At 37.1% G+C, this 21510-nt stretch overlaps 1 pseudogene; it reads left to right on the top strand.

Annotated features, from left to right (window-relative positions):
- LOC110210867 (heat shock protein HSP 90-beta-like) overlaps window positions 1-21288 on the top strand; it is a 40429-nt pseudogene extending 19141 nt beyond the window's left edge.
- Window positions 21289-21510: the final 222 nt, after the last annotated feature.

The following is a 21510-nucleotide window of genomic DNA, read 5'->3' on the forward strand; positions in this document are numbered from 1 at the left end:
TTCCAATTTTCCACAGGAGTTTTTGTCAAACAATGAGTTCTTATCCCAGAAGCTAGAATATTTGGGCTTATCAAGCAGTTGATTACTATAATCACTTATTACTGTATCTTGTATGCCTAGCCTATTCTAATTTGTTGGTAATGCTAAAGTTGTTAATATTTTTAAAAAAAGTTTCACAGTTGATACCTGAGGATTCCCAAAGTATACCATCATATCATTTTCAAAGAGCAATAATTTTGATTCCTCATAATGTATTCTAATTTATTAATTTTTTTTCTCTTATTGATAAATCTAACATTTGTAGCGGTGATCATGGACATTCGTATTTCGCCCATGATCATATTGGGAAAGCTTCTAGCTTATCTCCATCACATATAATGCTTGCTGATGGTTTTAAATAGATGCTACTTATCATTTTCAGGAAGACTCCATTTGTTCCTATGCTCTCTAGTGTTTTTAATCAGAAGGGTGCAATATGTTGTCAAAAGCTTTTTCTGCATCTGTTGAAATAATCACATAATTTCTGTTAGTATTGTTATTGATATGGTCCATTATGCTGATCATTTTCCAAATATTGTGCCAGCCCTGCATTCCTGTTAAAAATCCCACCTGGTCATGATGTATTATCCTCTCTTCTGTTTCTTGCTCATTTTAAGCCTATTTCAGGGCTTTTAAATTGAACTTTGCTCTGGGGGCACAGGGGGCACTGTCCTAAGCTTATTTTGCTAGGGCCAGGGACCTGGTGACTGGTTTTATGCTCTGGGGCCTCAGGTGCCAGCAGCATGCCCACTGAACTGTTATGGCCTGGCCTAATTGTACCTGTTGTTCTGGGATTCTGGCAATGGAAATTTGCCTTCTTCACTGGGGCTGGATGCTTCACCTCTGGCCTTCTGTGCCAGTGGACTGCTGAGCCAGAACAGTAGGACCTCAGCTGCTGATCTGTGTTGTGCCTAAGAGCCTCCCACCGTCTTACCGAAACACTGCCTATGATGGGCTGCACTTTCCTTTTACCTAAGTGAGACAGATCTTTCCTGAAGTCCCTCTCAGTTATCTTACACTGGAAAATTGTTTCACTCCATCTTTTTGTAGGTTCTGTTGCTCCAGAATTCATTTGGAGGCTTGTTTTAATGTTGTTTCTAAGGGAAACTGGGGAGAACTCAGACAACTTCTTGGCTTTTCTCCACCTTCTTGGCTTCTGATAAAGACACTTTTAGTTTGCTTCAGGAAAAAAAAAATGTTTGCAGCTGTATGGAGGAAGTGTTGCGGTGAGGATATACTTGAGGCAGGGAGAGTAATTAGGAGGTTAGTCTAATAATGCAGGTGAGAGAGATGGTGAAGGCCTGAACTGGTCCTGAAATAGCACTTAGAACAATGCCTGGCACATACTAGATGCTTAATAAGCATTTATTGACTGAATGATTCATGGTTGTGTTTGTATAGAGAAGTGGAAGAACAGGCATATCTTGGAGATATTGTGGGTTTGGTTCCAGACCACCACAATAAAGCAAATATCTCAATAAAGTTAGTCATAAGAATTGTTTTGGTTTCCCAGTATATATAAACATTGTGTTTACTTTATACTGTGGTTTATTAATAGTGCAATAGTATTATATCTAAAAGAACAATATATATACCTTACTTCATAAAATATTTTATTGCTAAAAAATGAAAACAATCATTTGAGCCTTCAGTTAGTCTTATACTTTTTGTTGCTACAGGTCTTGCCTCCATGTTGATGGCTGCTGACTGATCAGGGTGGTGGTTACTGAAGGATGGTGTGGATGTGGCAATTTCTTAATTTCATCAACTGATCCTTTCTTTCACTTGAATATTTGGAGCCCATTATAGGGCTGTTAATTGGCCTAATTTCAATATTATTGTCTTACATAATAGGGAGGCCCAAGAAGAGTAAAAGAGGAAGAATGGCAATGTCCCCAGGTGGTCAGAGCATACAATATTTATTAACTTTGCAGTCTTATATAGGCAAAGTTGGCAGCACCCAAAATAGATACAATAGTAACATCAAAGATCACTGATCACAGACCACCATGAAAGTTACAATAATGATGAAAAAGTTTAAAATATTGCAATAATTACCAAAATGTGACATAGAGACGCTATGTGAGCACATGCTGTTGGAAAAATGGTGCAGATAGACTTGCTTAATGCAGTGTGGACAAAAAAAAAGAGCATCTGCAAAGGGTAACAAAGCAAAGTGCAATAAAATGAGGTATGCCTATATAAGAGAGATGTTGTGGAGAAAGAAATGGTAAGATTTGGCAACTAATTAGATATGAGGAATGAGTGAACATAAAGAGTTAAGGATAATTCAGAGTTGGTTAGCCTGTGTGACTGAATGGATAATGGTATCTAGAAATTTTGAAATCTGGAGTACAGTCAGGTTAAGGGGAAAAAATAATGATAGATGGGGTGTTTTTAATACACTCTTATGGTATTTTAAAAAACCACTAGCTTCAGAAGTTAGTATAAAACACCTTAAAATTTAAAAAGTTGATTTTTCCCTAATATTGTTGTGTATTGTTAATATGCTCAGTCCTTGAAAATCAAGTAGTAGGTTCATAATTGCATTTTTGACAAGTGGTTTCTACTACCCTTGGGGTATTTGAATTATGAAAATCAATTAATTGGAAGTGCTGTCATTGATATATGTCATCTACTGAAATCATTGGAATTGCTCATGAAATAATATGTAAGGTACTTAGTACTGAATAACTCATTTAAATGCATAATGTATAAACTAGGAGTGAGCATTATAAAAGAAATTAAAAGAATCATAACTCTTGGAGAATACTGTGATTCCTTTCTGTTCACCTCTTTGTTTAGCTTTTCCTTTCTTCCTCAGACTTGGGACTGATTGGTGCCTGAATTCCTACAGATAATTCAATGCCAAAATTAATATCTTATTTCTTCCATGAAGTCTCCCCTAAATACTCCAGCCCTTTATTTCTCTGGAATACTAAAACAACAACAATAATGATTTGCATTTATATATGTACTTTACACTTAAAAAAAAGTTTATATACATTAGCTAATTTGATTCTCGTGACAGGTTTATGAGATAGGTAGCTGAAATATTACTAACTTTTGCAGATGAAGAAAGTGAAGCTTATGAGGTTAGTTCAGTTTAGCATCTGTTTATTCCTCTCTCTCTTTCCTCATTTGTACCCCAAGAATTTAGAATAGTACATTACACATAATAGACATTAAATACATGCTTATTGATTGATGACTGGTAAATGTTTCATGTTTAATAATCTTGTTTCCCCAGGTTCATTTCAAGTTCTTTGAAGGAATTAATCTTATATTAATTGAACAAACCTATAATAGTTTCTGGTATACAATTAGCACTCGACAAGTATTTAATTATATAATGTATATGTAGGGGCAGGAAAATGCCCAGATTTTTTATTTTTGCTCTTTGTTCATCCTGATTTCAATACTATTGTTGTTGCTGCTGCTGTTCTCATTAGGTTTGATATTTATTCCTGGGGAAATAGAAAGCAGTTTATTAAGTAGATTGTTTGTGACTACATAGAAAAGAAAGTAATCATGACATGAAGCTACACTGGTCCCCAAAGAACAAAGTCATGGCTGAAGGAAGAGAGAGATTTCATATGGAAAAAGTGAGTGAATTAGTTTAGGCACTATGATTATACTAAGAAAAACAAAAGAACTCCTATCCAGAATGAATTTGAATAATCCAGATTCACTGCTATGTGAAGGGAAATGATATATTAATTCGCTTGTTTGTGTACTATTTCATTGTAGTCCACCTGTATGTCATAATTTTGGCATTCTGCACATAGCATTTAATAAATGTTTGTTAAGTAAAAGAATAAAGACAGGTAAAGGCCACCATGAAGGCAATGTGGTTAATGGAAAGAACCATGGACCTAAATTCAAATCCTCCCTCTGATACTTATTAACTTTGTAATAATGTGTAACTCAGGGTTAAAGTTTGGTCCATTAGCATAGGATTCTTCACTCTGTATGCCTAAGTTAGAAGCCAGTTGGTGAGATTTTGGGATAGGAGAGAGTTTCTTATGGCATCCAGTTACAAGGAAGAACATGTGTGGGCCCAGGCTCTCTTCAGGGAGACAATTTTGGAGAGAGAGAAAAGACTTGGTGAAATAGATGACAGCACCTTCAAAATGTAGAAATGAAGTGGGGAAGCAACAGGGTGGTCAATGAATGGAGTGCTGGACTTGGATTCAGAAGACCTGAGTTAAAATTCATGCTCAGATGCTTATCAACTGTGTGGCCTTGGTAAAGTCACTTAACCTCTGTTTCTGTTAATTGACTAGAGAAGAAAATGACAAACCACTCCAGTATCTCTCTCAAGAAAACTCCACAGACAGTATTAATGTGCTACAGGTCCCTACAAGTATCTCTGAAAACAACTGTACAAACCCCTGAAGCTTGGGACAGTACATTTTCCACATTGGAAGCAGAATCTTACCTTAACAAAAGAGTTTAAAACTCAAGTAATTGGCTGGGATCATGAACAAGCAGCTCAAAAAGAATCAGACTATATTATCTTACTATGGTGAAAAAGAAGAACAAAACATACAACCAGGAGAAGACAATAAAGTCAAAGCTCCTACATCCAAAGCCTCCAAGAAAAGTATGAATCAGTCCTAGGCCTTGGAAGAGCTCAGAAGGGATTTTGAGAAGCAAGGAAGGGAAGTAGAGGAAAAACTGGGAAGAGAAATGAGAGTGATGCAAGAAAATAATGAAAAACAAGTCAATAGCTTGCTAAAGGAGACCCCCCAAAATACTGAAGAAAATAACACCTTAAAAAAATAGCCTAATCCGAATGGAAAAAGAGGCCCAAAGAGCCAATAAGGAGAAAAATGCCCTAAAAGGAAAAATTGGCCAAATGGAAAAGGAAGTCCAAAAGATTACTGAAGAAAATACTTGCTTAAAAATTAGAATAGAGCAATTGGAAGACAGTGACTTTATGAGAAATCAAGACACTGTAAAACAAATCCAAAAGAATGAAAAATTAGAAAACAATGTGAAATATCTCATTGGAAAAACAACTGACCTGGAAAATAGATCCAGGAGAGAGAATTTAAAAATTATTGGACTATCTGAAAGCCATGATCAAAAAAAGAGCCTAGACACCATCTTTCAAAAAATTACCAAGAAAAATTCCCTTAATATATTAGAACCAGAGGCAAAATAGAAATTGAAAGAATCCACCAGTCTTCTCCTGAAAGAGATCCCCAAAGGAAAACTCCTAGGAATATTATAGCCAAATTCCAGAGTTCCCAGGTCAAGGAGAAAATATTACAAGCTGCCAGAAAGAAACAATTCAAGTACTGTGGAAACACAATCAGGATAACACAAGATTTAGCAGCTTCTACATTAAAGGACGAGGGCATGGAATATAATATTCTGGAGGGCAAAGGAGATAGGATTACAACCAAGAATCACCTACCCAGCAAAACTGAGTATAATCCTTCAGGGGAAAAATGGTCATTCAGTGAAATAGAGGACTTTCAAGCATTCTTGATGAAAAGACCAGAGCTGAATAGAAAATTTGACTTTCAAATACAGACTCAAGTGGAACATGAAGAGGTAAACAGGAAAGAGAAATCATAAGAGACTTATTAAGTTGAACTGTTTACATTCTCCATGGAAAGATGATATTTATAACTCATGAGACCTTTGTCAGTATTAGGGTAGTTGGAGGAAAAAAATTATATGTTGATAGATAGATAGATAGATAGATAGATAGATAGATAGATAGAGGGCACAGGGTGAGTTGAAGATTAAGGGTCATATCTGGAGAATAAAATTAAGGGATGAGAAGGATTATACTGGAGAAGAAGAAAGAGGGTAGAATGGGGTAAATTATCTCACAAAAAAAACAGAAAAGAAAAGTCTCTTACAGTGGAGGGGAAAGGGGAAGGTGAGAGGAATGAGTAATCTTATTCTCATAGGATTTGGCTTAAGGAGGGAATAACATACACATTCAATTGGGTATGGAAATTGTCTTACCCTACAGAAAATAGGGGAGAAGGGACAAGAGAGCAGGGGGATGATAGAGAGGAGGGCAGATTGGGAAAGGGGTAATCAGAAGTAAATACTTCTGAGGAGGGACAGGGTCAAAAGAAAGAATAGAATAAATGGGAGGGCAGAATAGGATTAAGGGAAATAGAGTTAGTTTTTCACAACATGTCTACTATGGAAGTGTTTTGCATAACTGCACATGTGTAACCTAAATTGAATTGCTTGCCTTTTCAATGAGGGTGGGTGGGGAGGGAGGAAGGAGAAAATTTGAAACCAAAGTTTTAAAAACATATGTTTAAAAAATATCATTTTCACATGCTACTGGGAAATAAGAAATACAGGAAATGGGGTGCAGAAGTCTATCCTGCCCTACAGGAAAATAGAAGGGGAAGGGAATAAGATAAGGGGGGAGAGAGAGAAGAGAGGACAGACTAGGGGAAGGGATATTCAGAATGCATGCCATCTTGGGGTGGGGGGAGGGGTGAGATGGGGTGGAAATTCGGAACTCAAAATCTTGTGGAAGTAAATATTGAAAACAAAAAATGAATAAATTTATATTAAAAAAAAAGAATAAATCTCTGTCTGGATAGAGGTCTGAACTTGTGAACAACCTCTTATTTCCCCAGTATTACCTAATCAGAAATGCCCTCATTTGCTTGCCTTTCCAGTACATTCACACCCCCTCCCCCCAATCTAGTGCAATCTTGGCTGAAAGGAAAAATTAGGAAAACATAGACAGAATTTTTTCAGCCAAACCTTCCCCTTGTGTAGAAGGTTCCTATGTCAGTATATTTTAGACTTTCTAAGCAAAGAATTCAGTTGCTTTCTTCTGTGCTGGATTTGTTATGCCATGTTTCAGTTTAGAATTTTCAATTCCCACTTCTCATTGGCAATGGTAGCTAATTCTTACTACTATTTTTTTCACATACCATATTTTTCAATTCTCATCCTTTTTTAATTAAAATAGATTGAAAATAAATTTGGGGATTATATGTTCATTGTATGTGTAAATATGTACTTTCAAAATTTAATTATTGAGATTCACTGGGTCTAAAAACATTTTTAGATGGAGGGACCCTTGGAGATATTACATAATGCAATTACATGAATATGTCTACATTTACGAGTGGTCAAAGAACAATTATGTGCATTTACATTCTTTCTCCATGCAGAATTTACATGTAGACATTCTACTGTACAGTGCAGTATCCTCAAATATATAGCTATCTACATGTGAAATTTTCTGATACATCTCAGCTCATCATGTATTAAAAATTATTATGGGAAAGTTGATTATAGATAGAGAATCAAAAATACAAATTTATTTGAGTTCAGGGACTGGTAATCAGTATTTAGAAAAGATCCCTGGACAAAGTTTTCATTAAACAGGATGAATTGAATCGGAATGTACAAAATTATCACCATTATACAACCTTGAACATTTAATCTAAATTCTAATTTATTCCAAAGATTTTGCATCCAGAAAGAAAGAGAAAGGCTTGCAACAATTTTGAATATTCTTTGGAAAGTTTGAAAATTCAATTGTTTGAAATTTAACTTCAAATTGTCAGTATTTTTGAAGGAGTCTATGGATCTCAGCATAGTCCCAAACATCTATTTTTGTAATGAAATGTCTAAAAATAGAAAAAATTTAAAGTTACCCATGTGATGAGTAGAAACACATCTTGCACCGTTCATTTCATTCATTTTAAGCAGTATTATTTAAATTACTGTTCTTGTGATCCTTTGGTATCCGCATTTTCATGCCTCTTTCCACTCCATGTTGTTTGATGTGTAAAGTTCTTATTGGGCCTGATTTCTACACATGCTGGGCCCAATATAGAGAAGACTTTAGTCTGATGAAAGCTGGATGTTTGTAACAATGGCTTAGGTTAAAGAGCTAGATTATATTACACAGGCCTAAAATGGAGTTGTGAAGCTTAATTACTTCTTATATGAAAAAGCATTACTTAGATGAAAGACTCTCCAAACATAGTTAGTATTATAATTTAAAGGGAAAATTTCATTTCAAGGTTAAATTTCACTTAAAAAGTTCAAATTTATATTGTTCCCTGTGCAAAAAAGCACTTAAATTTCTAGGCAAAGTGATGTAATATTTACATTAACTTAGCAGGTTTTTCACTGAAATTATTCAAAAAAAATGAATTAAATAGGATTAATTCAAAATGCAACTAAAATGTGTATCTGACATAACAATATATAATTCCCAGTCAATTCATCCAACAAAACCTTTGGCCAAGGCAAATGAGTAGGAAAAGTAGATAGCCATTTCAGAAGTAATGGGAAAGCCGTCTGAATTTGGCCAAGCCTCCTATTCCCCAATCCTACACAAGCCTATCACTGACATCCAAATTTGTATCATTAAAGATTCTATACTTTAGGGTGAGACAAAAGTTATGGATAAAACTATATAGTTTATTAGATGTATCAAAATATTATGGCAATACAAATTGTGAATGGTTTAGTGTGACTGACCTCTTCTGGACTTCTTGTCTTTACCCAGTTTGCTCCCAGGAATCCTCATGTCATCTTGGTATTTAGGCCACCAGCTTTTGGCCTCTTCATTCACTTCACTCTTCATTACACTTCCCAAGGAGCCCTGTATCTATCCCAAATCCTCTCTTTATAACATGAACTTTTATAGTGCCTCAGAGGCTTTGCCAAACTTCCTTTGAACAATGTTTGTGCCTTTTTTTCCTGGATATATATGTGTGTGTATGTGTGTGTGTGTGTGTGTGTGTATAACCACCACTTCCCTATTTCCTTAGATAGGTCTTCATGCAGGTTATACCTTCTAATTGTAGAGGTCCTCCATGGCTCTATCCTAGGCTCTCTTCTCTTCTATCTCTATGTTATATGACTTGGTGATGTTTTAACTTCCACCATCTTAATTATTGTATCTATGCAGATGTCTCTCAGATCTACTTGTCTAGCCCTAATGTCTCTCATAATCTCCACTAGCTACCAGTCTGTTCCACTTTTATACAACTCAATTATTTGGATGTGCTTTTTTCTTCTTATAATTATCTGCCTCTCTGAAACTTTACCACATTACTCTTATTTCATCCAAAAAACCTTACTAAAGCACCTCCTATGTGTAGAACACCTAGCTAGATTCTGTATAAGGTATGTAAAGAGTTTAGATAAGAAAATATCCTGACATTGAGGAGCTTCTAGTCTTACTGAGCAAAGGTAAAAGATATCTGCATACATATAGTACTCAATGTTATATTACATGTATCAGAAAGGTACAAAATAGAGTGTATGTGAAGTCTGAAGAGGAAGGTTACCACAATCAGGAGGATGAGAGAATACTTTGTGGAAAGTTCTAAAGGATGAAGAGAAACTAAGAGGCAAAACAGTCAGCAAGTACATTTCAAGATTATGGAACAATATGAACAAAGGCAGAAAGCAAGAAAGCATAATGGAATGATGGGAGTAGAACAGCATAGTTATACTAGTATGTAGAGTGTATGGAGCGATGACATATAAGAAAGAGAGAGAGTGGTAGGGGGTGTCCTTTTGTGGAGGGCCTTGAATACTAAAAAGAAAATAAAAAAGTTTGATTTAGTCAGTCAGTAAACATTTATTTTTTAAGCTCTTCTATGTGCCACATATTATGCTAAGCAGTGGGGCTGCAAAGAAAAGCAAAAGACAGTCCTCACCTTCAAGAAACACACGATCTAATTAGGTAGATAAAATTTAAACAACTATGTATAAGCAATCTGTATACAACATTAGTAGGAAACAGTCAACATACAGAATACACTAGAATTAGAAAGGATTGGGAAACACTCCTTGTTTAAGGTGGATTTTTAGCTGGGACTTGAAGAAAATTAGGTAAGCCAGGAGGCACAAATGAAAAGAGAGAATATTCCAACCAGAGGGACCAGCCAGTTAAAATCCACAGAGCCAAGAGCTGGAGCATCTTGTCTGAGAAATAGGTGGGAAGCCAGTAACACTGAATGAAAGAGTATGTGAAGTAAGGTGTAAGGTTTGAGAAGACTAGAAAGTTTGGGGAAGAGGAGCTGGGTTGTGAAGGGCTTTGGATACTAAATAGAAGACTTAATATTTTGTTCTGGAGGGCACTTTCATTAGGTTTAGGAGGGAAGGACATGGAGAAAAAAAATTGAGTTCAGTTTTAGCCATGTTAAGTTTAAGATATTTGCAGGACATTCAGTTTAAAATGTGTAGTAGAAGTTGGATATGAAAGACTGATGTAAACAAAAATCATTAAGGATACATGAGTGAATTTGAGAATTATCAGCAGAGAGATAATTACTGAATCCTTGGGAGCTGATGACATTACCCAATAAAATAATATAGAAGGAGAAGACAAGACCAAGGTCAGAGCCGTTGAGAGACACCTGCGGTTAATGAGTATGAACTGGATGATGATCTAGCAAAAGATACAAGAGGAATAGTCACACAGGAGGAAAACTGAGGAGAAGCAGAAGAGTAATATTCCAAAAGCCTAGAGAGAAGAGAGTGTAAAGAACAAGAAAGTGTTTGACTTGTCAAACATTGTAAAGCACTGAAGGTACTTGAGGATTAAAAAAAAGGCTATTGAATTTGATAACTAAGAGATCATTGGTAACTATGGAGAGAATAGTTTCAGTTGATGACAGAATGCCAGATTATACAGAGTTGAGAAGTGATTGAAAGGAGAGGAAGTGGAGGCACCTACTATGGATGTTATTCTCAAGGAATTTGGCAGGAGAGAAAAGGGGTTGTAGTTAGCAGGGATGGACAGATCAAGTGAGGTTTTGAGGTTTATGCAATCCATATCTACAACCCAATCATATTCCTGATGGATGTCTATAGACCTCCAGGACATTATACTTCCTTCCAGAAGAGTTCAGCACCTGACTCATAATCTTTCACTTCTCCCCAACTCTTACCATCATACTAAAGGACTTCAACATTCATATTTGTAGTTTCTCAAACATCCTAAACTTTTAGTTCCTCAACCTTTCTGTTCTCTGTCATGCCATCAACCCTGTAGTAGCCACACACTACTCCTTTCCCTATCTTGAGGCCTTGGTGAACCATTTCAACTCCACATTATCCACACTCGTCTCTGGAGTCTCTTACTTTTTTTTTTTTCATTTTGCCACCCGTGCCTTGCCAATATTAACCTTAGCTCCCACTATCTACTACCTTTTTTTTTTTATACATGTTCTGATGAATTCAGGTGGAGAAAAATCATACATCAGTTATAACCTACTTCAAATTCATCACCTGGATTGGACCTTCACTGGTGCTAGACTATCCTTTTGCACATGTTTAGTTAGTTCACTATCCTACTCATTGTAGAAGCTCTTCCAAACCTTTCTCATCACTCTGCAAACCAGCCATGGCACCTCTTCACCTCACCCTCTCAACTGAGAAACTTGAAACATATTTTAATGGGTAAAAAACCCTGGCCATTCAATGAATTCTTCCTCTTCTCCCCCACATCCTCATCTCAAATCATTCAGATGCCTTCTATCAATATCAGTTGTCTATACCTTATGCCCTTTCTATAGCCTATACCCTTATCTCACATGAAGAGGTGACTCTACTCTTTGCAGAGGCAAATTCCTTTATCTGCACAAATAATCTTATTCCATCCCATCTCCTCAAGCAGATTTTTCCCTTTATCACCCCCACTCTCTTATCTATATTCTCTTCCTGCCTACTGCCTCTTTTCTGACTATTGGCTACAAACGTGCCCATGCCTGCTCCATCTTCAAAAATCTTTGAGGCAGCAGAGAAATACTAATATTCTTCAGCATAGCAAAATGTCATGGACAGATATATGTATGAGAAAAATTGCTCTGGCAGCCTGTGAAGGATAGGTAGGAAGGGACAGAAAGTGAAGGCAGAAAGATCTCTTAGAAAGCTATTGAAACAGATCAAGTCTGTTGTTAATGAGGATTTATATTGGAGAGCTGGCAGTAACCGAGAAAAGAAGAAAAAATGGGACAGGTATTGTCAAAAAGAATAGACAGGACTTTATAACATGTTAAATGTAAGAAATGATGATGAGGGAAGATTTGATTGAAGATAACCTCAAGATTCCGAATGTAGGAAGCAGGATAAATGGTGGTACAACAAATGATTTTGCCTTCTGCAGCTAAGTAGAACAAGTCTCTTCAAATGTCAGTCCTCCTAGTGCTTAAAGACAGATTCTGTGGTAAGTCACCTCTTCTCCAAGCTAAATCTTTAAGTGTCCATTAGGTGCTTATGACTATTGAAGGCTATCAGGAGTAATAAGGAGGTAAAAGGGAAGGTTGTTGCTTTCAAGGACATGCCATGTAATTGGGGGAAAAAGGCCAACACAAGTAAAAGTAATACGACATAAAGTAAAGTGATATTTGTTCAGTGTAGACAGTAGGTATAGTATGAATGAAGAGAGGGAGAAATATTTTTCCCCCCAAGAGTTTATATTTTACAGAGAAGGAAGAAATATAGACATGTATATGTAAATATAAATCATATATGTTAATGGAAAACAATTTTACTGGTGGCAAAGAAAGAGCAGATGAAGTGCTTTATATTTGAAGGCTTCAGTAGTATTCTGCTTATCAATAATGAGGTCATCTCAAGTTGAATATCTTGAAGAACTGATTTTATATTCTTTTTTTGGTTTTAACAGTGAATTCAAAAGCAATTAAATGATTTCAACTTAAAAGTTTCTTGAATTATAACCTGTTCTCCCATAAGTGTCAAAATTGGCCAATCCTTATCAATGAAAGACATTCACATTCTATGACTTACTTGGAAAAATCCTAAAACATCACCAATTTTTGTTTTGTATGTCACAAAACCTTAAAAAATAAACTTAATGAATTTAAAAAGAAGAAATGTTTTTAGAAATGCTAGTAATTAGAGTCCCCTGGCATTCATCTCTTTTGGGCTAGTTATAAAAGTTGTCTCATTTTGGGATGGAAGGCTTTCTGAGCTCTTTATTTTAACTTTAATCTTTTCCTTTAAAATTATTTATTTTGCTTTAATACAAATTAATAGTTCTAGCATTAGCTATAAACAACAAAGTACTCAATATTGGCTACTCCTGCTTTTGAGAAAAGCAAGATGTCTAATGAAGATTACTAAAGTCACCAAGTCTATCAAGGACACACAGAGAGTATTTCATTTTTTTAAATCTTTGTATACCAAGAACTTATCATATGATTTGGCTTATAGTAAACATTAATAAATACTTGCTAATTGATTGATTGATACCAATGGAGGAAAAGCCATAACAATCACATGCTTTGTTAGATCAAATCTTCCCTAGGACTTTCAGCCTCTGAAATCTTTTAACCAGCAAGAATAATGATGCCCTAATGTCTAAGAATTTGTAAGGAGAAAAAAAAATGATGGGGTATGGGAGCCATGTGGAATTCAGGAAAATTTTGATCCTTCTAAATCTTTGAACTGTTATAGAGACTAAGGAGAGTCAGAGATGGATCCAAAGCAATGTTATTAGCAGTTATAAAATAGCATCATCTTAAATTCAAGGCCTAGTTTACCTCACAATAAAGAAAAAAAAAACAGACAGAATAAAAGGGAGAAAAATCATTGAAACCATCCCTTCACATGAATAGGCCTTTTCTGTTTCATATTCTCTTTTGACTGGATTAATCAAGCCTAGTGTTTTGCATAGGAAGCACTTAATAAATGCTTTTACATTCATGATTAATAATGGCTACTCTTTAATTCTACTTAGTAACATTGAGCATACTGTATCTAAGAAAACTCAATTTGACAACCACCATCTTCTACAAAGAAAAATTCATGAAGGGGGAAAAATTACTTTCTGCTAGTAGGAAAATTGCATAATTTATCTCCTTTCTCACTCTTCATACAACTGAATATACATTAGTCTCTTTTTTGGCTTTCCCTGGCTTTACTTGTGCCAGTTTCATTAGGTTTACTCCTGGATCTTAGCCAGTTTGGGGATTCATAGATTTTGTCTTTCCAATTAAGAGATTAACTTCTCTCTTACTACTCATCACAAAATTTGCCTCATGACCTTTGACTACATTCCACCCAGAAGATCCTGACTAGGGCTATGCTTGATCATAATTGTGAAGTCAACAAAATTTGCCTTTTCCATTTCTACCCTCACCCTATTGGCAGTTCTTCCTGAAATAACAACAATAATGATATTAATAACAGCAATAGCTAACATTCACATGGCTCTAAGTGTCAGGTGCTATACTAAGCACTTTACAGTTATTATCTCATTTGATACTCATGACAACTCCGGGAGGGGGGTAGGTTCTATCATTATCCCCATTTTACAGATGAGGAAACTGGGGCAAACAGATGAAGAGATTTGTCCAGGGTCATACAGAGAGTAAATGTGTGAAACTGGACTTGAACACAGGTCTTTCTGACTAAAAGTCACCAAACTCTATTCACTGTGCTACCTTTTCCTTACTCCAAAGGGGTCTATTATCCCTCACTCCTATTCATTTGGTCTCTCAAGCATTGTATTGCTAAGGTATCACTGGTCACTTAAAACATTAAGTGTCTCACATATATTAGCCCATAAACTGTAACTAACAGGGCAGCTAGATGACACAGTAGATAGAATGTTGGGCCTGGATGCAGGAAGGACCATCTTTTTGAGTTCAAACTTGGCTTCAGACAATTAATTGCTGTGTGACCTTGGGCAAATCTTCAACTCTCTTTACCTTAGTTTTCTCATCTGTAAAATGAGTTGGAGAAGGAAATAGAAAATCACTGAAGTATCTTTGCCAAGAAAAGCTCAAATTTGGCCACAAAGAGCAGGACGCAGCTGAAACAACTGAACAATAACAACAAAGCAAGACCCAAACCTTAAGCCAAAGAAATAAGGCCTAGATAGTGACTTTGGAGCATGACTTAGTGGATGGGAAGGAATTTTAGTGGTAGATAGGAGGCAATGAGAAATTCCTACATAACCCTGAAATCTCATTGATTAAATATTCACCACCTAATCCATCTCTATATAAATCTAAGCTTGCTTTGGGCATAAAAAAATGAAATCTTTTTCTAAGGAATAACGATCATCAGGGTCTCCCATTCTTCATCTGATGTTGTAGCAGGGTCTCATAAAACTGCCCTTCCTGTCCTTGTTTAATGCATAAAGCTTTCCTGTCTTCATCTTTATATTTGTAACATTTAGCTAAAAATAATCATATTGGTTCCTTTATCATATGTCCTTATTGGGATCACTGAACTATTTTTCTTTGAAAGGAGACCCATTCTTTGTGCCATGGAATTTCAGTCTTTCTCCTTTTAACTCTTTGTCAACTCTGCAGGGCCTCCTGTCTAATCTGTCCCAGCAGCCTCTGGTCCTTTGCCCCCAGTTCATGTAATTCTATGAACTTAGTTTATTCTTTCTTCTTCTCCTTCTTCCCTGTACTAGCCACATATATTAAAAGCATCATTAAAAACTGGGAAACAAGCTCATACTTCACTTTTATGCAAAAGTATAGAAGGAAAAAAAATTTGTATTTTAGAGGCAGAGACAAGATGGCGGAGTAAAGGCAGGGGATTGCCTGAGCTCTCTCCCAAATCCCTCCAAATCCCTTTAAATAATGATGCTAAACCAATTGTACAGCAGCAGAGCACACAAAAAGACAGACAACTTAGAAGGTTGGCAGGAAAGGTCTGTTGCACGAGGGTGAGGGAGGAACACAGTCCACTGAAGGCAGCACCAGAGCAGGCCAGGCCCCAGAAAACCAGAAGCAAGTTTCAGGACAACTGCGTCAGTGGTAGCAGTAGTGGTTTCTACACCTCTCAGCACACAGATGGTAAGGGGATAGGGCAATAGATCAGAAGGAGATTTACCGAAGTCTAATTGCTGGCACCAGGGCCAGAACTCTGTTGCATTGCCCATACCTGGAGCTGGGTTGCAGTCCTGGATCTCAGTTCCAGTGTGAGGAGTTTGCAGCTGCAGGAAAGCAGGAACTGTAGTAAAAGTTCCAGGGTTAAAAAGAGTGATTGCGGTCACTCACAAGCCAGTGCATAGTAAAGGACAGTAGTAAATACACCTCCCTTCTAGAAGAAGCCAAAAATTTACAGGTACCCAGAATTAACTCTGAAAATAGCTACACAAAGCCTAACGCTTGGGAGAGTCTCCCTTCCACTTGGGAAGCACAGCCCTCCTTTAACACAGAGGTAAAAGTCAAGGAATAGACTGGAAAATGAGCAAAGAACAGAAAAAAAATCTGACCATAGAAAATAACTATGGTGACAATAAAGATCAAAACACACACTCAGAAGAAGACACCAAAGTCAAAATCCCTGTACCCAAAGCTTCAAAGAAAAACATGTCTCAGGCCATAGAAGAGCTCAAAAAAGATTTTAAAAACCAAGTAAGAGAGGTAGAGGAAAAAGTGGGAAGAGAAATGAGAATGATGCAAGGAAATCACGAAAAAAGTCAACAGCTTGGTAAACTAGACACCAAAAAAGTACTGAAGTTAATAACATCTTAAAAAACAGAGTGGGACAAATGGTAAAACAAGCACAAAAATTCAGCAAACAGAATGCCTTGAAAAGCAGTATTGGCCAAATGGAAAAGGTGGTACAAAAGTTTGCTGAATAATTACTTGAAAGTTATAATTGGTTAAGTGGAGGCTAATGACTTCACAAGACATCAAGAAGCAATAAAAATCAAAAGGATGATGTGAAACATCTCGTTGGAAAAACAACTGATCTGGAAAAGAGATCCAGGAGAGATAATTTAAGAATTATTAAGCTACAAGAAAGTCAGGATGAAAAAAAAATAACCAAGCTCTCTTGTTCCAAACTTCTCATGCTACCTGGTCTTTGAATCCACTGGACTCAGTACTCCCTTGAACTAGCCTTCTTATCCACAACTACTCCAGATGCTTGACTGCAGCATGGAGAGGAGGAGGAGGAGACCTTTACCTTCCAGGCAGACATTGCCCAGCTTATCTCCTTGATTATTAACACTTCTTATTGTAATAAAGAAATCTTCCTTTCAGAGATCATTTCCAATGCTTCTGGTGCCCTAGATCAGTTTTGCTATTACAGCCTGACAGATAATTCCAAATTGGACAATGGTAAAGGGCTGAAGATTGACATCATTCCCAACCCTCAGGAGTGTACTCTGATTTTGGTGGACACTGGCATTGGCATGAGAAAAGCTGATTTGATCAACAACTTGGGTACTATAATCAAGTCTTTCATGGAGGCTTTGCAGGCTAAAACAGGCATCTCCTTGATGGGTCAGTTTTGTGTGTGTTTCTATTCTGTTTCCTTGGTCGCAAAGAAGGTAGTTGTCATCATCAAGCACAATGATGATTAACAGTATGCATAGGAGTCTCCTGCTGGTGGCTCTTTCATAGTCCGTGCTGACCATCACAAGCATATTGGCAGGAGCACCAAAGTGATCTTACATCTGAAAGAAAACTAGACTGAGTATCTGGAAGAGAGATGGGTCAAGGAGGTTGTAAATGAGTGCTTTCAGTTCATTGGCTATTCCATCACACTTTATTTGGACAAATAACAACAGAAGGAAATAAGTGATGATGAGACAGAGGAAGACAAAAAGAAAGAAGAGGAAGAAGTAGCCAAAGATGAAGAGGAACCCAAAATTGAAGATGTAGGATATGATGAAGAAGATGAAGGCAAGGACAAGGAGAAAAGCAAGAAGATCAAGGAGAAATACATTGATCAGGAAGAGCAGAACAAGACTAAGCCCATCTGGACATGTAACCCTGATAACATTAACCAAGAAGAATATGAGGAGTTTTATAAGAGTCTCACTAATGATTAGGAACATCACTTGGCAGAAAGCACTTCTCAGTGGAAGGTCAGCTGGAATTCAGAACTCTGCTCTTCATCCCCCACAGGACTCCTTTTGATCTCTTTGAAAACAAAAAAGAACAATATTAAGCTATATGTATGGCATTTCTTCATCATGGATAGTTGTGGTGAGCTTATTCCAGAGTATCTTAATTTTATGCAAAGTGTGGTGAACTCTGAGGATCTGCCCCTCAACATCTCCAGATAAATGCTGCAGCAGAGTAAAATCTTGAAGGTCATACAGAAGAATGGTGTCATGAAGTGTCTAGAGCTTTTCTCTGAATAGGCAGAAGACAAAGAGAATTACAAAAAGTTCTATGAGGACTTTTTGAAAAACCTGAAATCCTCCTCATAGTTCAAAGACAGAAAAGAGTGCTTGTGGTCACTCATAGAGCAGAGCACAGGACGGGAAAGATTAAACACCTCACCCTTGATCACAGCACCTTGGAAGAATTGAAAATTTGCAGGTCCCTAGAAGTATCTCTGAAAACACCTGCACAAACCCCTGTAGCTTGGGGGTTCTCCACACTGGAAACAGAAGAGTTTATAACTCAAGTAATTGTCTGGGATCATGAGCAAGCAGTACAAAAAGAGTCAGACTATATTGTCTTACTTTGGTGACAAAGAAGATCAAAACATACAGCCAGAAGAAGACAATGAAGCAAAAGCTTTTGCATCCAAAGCCTCCAAGAAAAATATGAATTCATCCCAGGCCATTGAAAGCTTAAAAAAGGATTTTGAGAAGCAAGTAAGTGAAGTGGAGGAAAAACTGACAATGATGCGAAAGGAGACCCAAAAAGATACTGAAGAAAATAAAACCTTAAAAAGCAGCCTAACCCAAATGACAAAAGAGGTCCAAAAAGCCAAGGAGAAGCAAAATTGTCTAAATGGAAAAGGAAGTCTAAAAGCTCACTGAAGAAAACAGTTCCTTAAAAATTTAGAATGGAGCAGTTGGAAGCTAGTGACTATTTGAGAAATCAAGGCACTGTGAAACTAATCAAAAAGAAAAAGAAAAGAAAAGAATGTGAAAAATCTCATTGGAAAAACAACTGACCTGGAAAATAGATCCAGGTGAGAGAACTTAAAAATTATTGGACTATCTGAAAGCCATGATTGAAAAAAGAGCCTAGACATCATCAAGGATTATACTCAGTTTTGCTGGGTAGGTGATTCCTGGCTGCCCTGATATTTTAGAACCAGAGGGCAAAATAGAAATGGAAATAATCCACTGATCACCTCCTGAAGGAGACCCCAAAAGGAAAACTCCTAGGAGTGTTGTAGCCAAATTTCAGAGTTCCCAGGTCAAGGAGAGAATACTGCAGGCAGTCAGAAACAAACAATTCAAGTTTTGTGGAAACACAATTAGGATAACACAAGATTTAGCAGCTTCTACATTAAGGGACCAGAAGGCATGGAGCGCAATATTCCAGAGGGCAAAGGAGGTAGAATCACAATCAAGAATCACCTGCCCAGCAAAACTGAGTATATACCTTCAAGGTAAAAACCATCATTCAATGAAATAGGGGACTTTCAAGCATTCCTGAGGAAAAGACCAGAGCTGAATAGAAAAGTTGACTTTCAAATACAAGACTGAAGTAAAACATGGAAGAGGTAAACAGGAAAGAGAAATAATAAGAGACTTATTAAGGTTGAACTATTTATATTCTTGCATGGAAAGATGATATTTGTAAGTCATGAGTTCTTTGTTAGTATTAGGGTAGTAGGAGGGAAAAAATTTTGTATATGTATGTATAGATAGATAGATAGATAGATAGATAGATAGATAGACAGATAGATAGATGGCTGCATAGATGGCACAGGGTGAGTTGAGGATGAAGAGGTGATATCTGGAAAATAAAATTAAGTGATGAGAGAGTATTATACTGGGAGAAGGAAAAAGGGAGAAGTAGAATGAGGTAAATTATCTCACATGAAACAGACAAGAAAAGACTTTTACAGTGGAGGGGAAATGGCAGAAGGTGAGAGGGAATGAGTGAATCTTATTCTCATAGGATTTGCCTTAAGAAGGGAATAACATACACAATGGGGTATGGAAATCTATCTTACCCTACAAGAAAATAAGAGGGGAAGGGGACAAGAGAGCAGGGGGTTGATAGAGGGGAGGGCAGATTGGGGAAGGGGATAATCAGAAGCAAACACTGATGAGGAAGGACAGGGTCAAAAGAGAGAATAGAATAAATGGGAGGTAGGATAGGATGAAGGGAAATATATTTAGTTTTTCACAACATGACTACTATGTAAGTGTTTTACATGACTACATATCTATAACCTGTATCAAGATATTTGCCTTTACAATGAGGGTGAGTAGGGAGGGAGAAAATTTGTAACCCAAAATTTTAAAAACACATGTTAAAAAAAAAACCACCTGAAACTTGGAATTCATGAAGACTCAAGCAACAGGCTCCATCTACCTGAAATGTTCTATTATCACACATCTTAGTCAGAAGATGAGGTGACTTCCTTGTCTGAGTACGTGTCTAGAATGAAGGAAACACAAAAATGCATTTGTTATATCACTGGTGAGAGCAAAGAACAAATGCCAACTCTGCTTTTGTGGAACAGGTACAGAACATTTTGGGGGGGGCTAGGAAATGGGGTTAAGTGACTTGCCCAGGGTCACACAGCTAGTAAATGTGAAGTGTCTGAGGATGAATTTGAACTCAGGTCCTCCTGACTCCAGGGCTGGTGCTCTATCCACTGCACCACCACTGCACCACCTAGCTGTCCCAGAAATATGGTTTTGAAGTAGTATACATGATAGAGCCCATTGATCACTATGGCATGCAGCAGCTTAAGGAATTTGATGGCAAGACCCTTGTTTCTGTTACTAAGGAAGGATTAGAACTTCCAGAGGATGAAGAAGAAAAGAAAAAAATGGAGAACAGCAAGGCAAAAATTGAAAACTTGTGCAAGCTAATGAAGGAAATTCTGGATAAGAAGGTTCAGAAAGTGACACTCTCCAATCAGCTGATGTCTTCACTCTGCTACATTATGACTAGCACAAATGGCTGGATAGCCAAAATGGAACACATCATGAAAGCACAGCAATTGAGAGACAACTCCATAATGGGTCACATGATGGCCAAGAAGCACCCGTAAATAAATCCATATCACTCCATTGTGGAGACTCTCGGGCAGAAGGCTGAGGCTGACAAGAACTAAAAGGCTGTGAAAGACTTGGTAATGTTGCTTTTTGAGACAGCTGCAGTCTCTTCAGTTTTCTCCCTTGAAGATACTCAGACTCACTCAAATAGGATTTACTACATGATTAAGCTAGGTCTTGGCATTGATAAGGGTGAGGTGACAGCAGAAGAACCCAATACTGCTGTTCCTAATGAGATCCCTCCACTTGAAGGAGATGAAGATGCATCCATATGGAGGAGATGCATTAGATGATCCTCTGGATCAGACTTCACCCTCTGTATAGTTCCCTATGTTTTCCCACAACAGCAGTAGAGGCCCTATCCTTGCCTGGATTCATCTGCCAATGTCTAGTCTTTTTTATTCCTTCTGTCTCCCAGTGTATTAGGGCAAGGCTTTACAGGGTCCCTTTTCCCCCTCTCCTGATCTGGTGAATAGGTTGTTGTATATTGTGGTATGTTAATGTTTATTTTGCTC

The sequence above is a fragment of the Phascolarctos cinereus genome, unplaced genomic scaffold (genome assembly GCF_003287225.1).
Source record: "Phascolarctos cinereus isolate Bilbo 61053 unplaced genomic scaffold, phaCin_HiC Scaffold_726;HRSCAF=1367, whole genome shotgun sequence".
In the NCBI taxonomy this organism is placed as follows: domain Eukaryota; kingdom Metazoa; phylum Chordata; class Mammalia; order Diprotodontia; family Phascolarctidae; genus Phascolarctos; species Phascolarctos cinereus.